Here is a 2189-nt window from a genome sequence, read left to right on the forward strand (position 1 = left end):
TGCACCACGAACAATGGTTCATTCGTTTTGCAGGGTGAATATTCTCATTATGCTCAACTAATGTGGAACTAAAGCTATTGTCAGTTGTGAATTGGCATGCACAGCTCAGATCGGGCTGTGTCGTACAGTGGATTTTTTTTGATTTTTGTTTTCCATGAAGCACATGCGGAGTGTGTCACTATCAGCTCCCCATTGCTGGCTCGATCCGAGAGCGCGTGCGTATTGAAAGGATGCGTCATCGCACACTTTATGGTGCCGCCCAATCTGTTTAACGCATGTGTGAACACTTTTAAGGCATGTTAGGCTTTCAATACACGTGCGCGTGCGGATTGGGCAGGCATGAAGATCGGGTAGTGACACACCCCTTAAAGACGTAAATACCTTCATTGCGTGGTCCAACTTACACTGTCGCTACCTGATGTGCGTGCCTACCCGATTTGCACGCTCAGGCATATTGAAAGCCTAACATGCCGTAAAGCGTTCACGCATGCGTTAAACAGATTGGGCAGCACCGTAAAGTGTATGATGACGTAGCCTTTCAATACGCACGCGCACGCAGATCGGGCTGGCAACGTGAACCAGGTGTCGCTACCCGATCTGCGGTGCCTACCCGATTTGCGCACGCATGCGCAGAGCTTAACTAGTACGACCCTGCACGATCTGCGTTTTTTTTACTTTGCGACATGAGTCCCCATCCGATTTGTCTCGCGCACGCGGTCTCTGCTTAATTAAAATTCATTTCACGACGCTGCCTGATTTGTTCTGCGCATGTCGAATGTTTTACGACACACGAGAAAAAAAGTTACCACGGGATTTTAATTTCTCGGTCTGCATTAACAAATAGAACTTCCGCCATTCGAGTGAGAAGGAGAAAGAAGAACGCTGTAAAGCATAGGAGCATATTGATTTTTTCTCCTGGCAGAAGAATATTCACTTCTTGAAAAAATGAAGACTTTTCAATTTTACAACAACTTGAAAGAATATCTTTTACGGGAAGAATTTAGCAACAATTTAACGGTCAGAGAGCGAAGTGAAATACGACGTGTGTCCGTGAATTTTATGATTAAAGGTACTGTATGTAATGTTTATTGAATGCTTTTCAATTTTTGAGAATACAGTATATACTGTAATATAATCTAGATATATTTAGGATTATCTGACGTTTTGTTTAATAATTGGAATGTTACAAAATTTACCGTTTTAAATAGGCTGTTGATTTCAGTGAACGCGCATGAATATTTTGAAATACGCAAAACTTTTAATAAATTGTGTTATTAAAAAAACTGCTCAGGTGGACTTTCCTGTTATTTACTGATTTATACTTGATTAATGGATTAGTAGGTTTTCTGTTTTTGGGAATATGAAAATCTGAACTGCCTAGATGTATCTCAGATCAGGTGTCTAAATTTTACAATTCTTTTAAAGAGAGAAGTAAATTGGTATCCACTAACGAATGTTAAAATGTGTTTTTTCTTATGCAACTCCCCAACATTAGACCACAATATTTTAGTGTGTGTGTGAATCCTCGCAATCCCAGTAACTGTTGTGTTTTTCTCATTGTATGAGTTTCAATAGAAACAAAACCAGGCTGTTTCATTTGCAAAATAAAGCACACATTCTTAGGGGTATTATGCTTTGTTACTGGGTAATTGGTGTATGCCTTCACTTATAATGTGATGTGGTCATATTTCAGTTACATGCAAGCAACTTTTGTATTCTGTTCTTTCTTAATTTTGGATAGTCCATCATCCGTGCCCTGGCTGCTCTACAGGGTGTATCAGGACAGGAGGCAGAAGACTTATTTCTTGGTGGCCCAGAATACAGTATCAGGTAAAAGTCAAGTCTATGAATGTTTGAAGTAAGTGTTTAAATATTTCTTGTTTATTATATTTATATTTTACTTGCCTTAGTGAAGTGGAAGAATTTAACCGAAAGATAGGGCAGCAATTAAAGGAGGAGGGAATGCTGTGATATCTGTTAGAATAGAAGATGCTACTGCCCAGTGCTTCCAGAATCCTTCATTTGAGTCTTGGGTCTGAATCTACTGCGTCATTGCCAAGTATTCTGGGGTAATGTATCTTGTTTTGTTTACATTTTGTTTTTCTCCATATTCCAAGCTCATTTACTTGACCTTAGCTTGAATAAACTGGATGGCTGTCTCCTTCACAATTGATTTTAAAGTACTATAC

At 39.4% G+C, this 2189-nt stretch overlaps 1 long non-coding RNA gene across 1 annotated transcript; it reads left to right on the forward strand.

Annotated features, from left to right (window-relative positions):
• Positions 1-926: 926 nt before the first annotated feature.
• On the forward strand, positions 927-1986 carry LOC127525958 (uncharacterized). The gene is made up of 3 exons (XR_007933568.1): positions 927-1069; positions 1742-1830; positions 1911-1986. It is a non-coding gene; the product is annotated as an uncharacterized LOC127525958 (long non-coding RNA).
• The last annotated feature ends 203 nt before the right edge of the window (positions 1987-2189 follow it).

The sequence above is a fragment of the Erpetoichthys calabaricus genome, chromosome 15 (genome assembly GCF_900747795.2).
Source record: "Erpetoichthys calabaricus chromosome 15, fErpCal1.3, whole genome shotgun sequence".
In the NCBI taxonomy this organism is placed as follows: domain Eukaryota; kingdom Metazoa; phylum Chordata; class Cladistia; order Polypteriformes; family Polypteridae; genus Erpetoichthys; species Erpetoichthys calabaricus.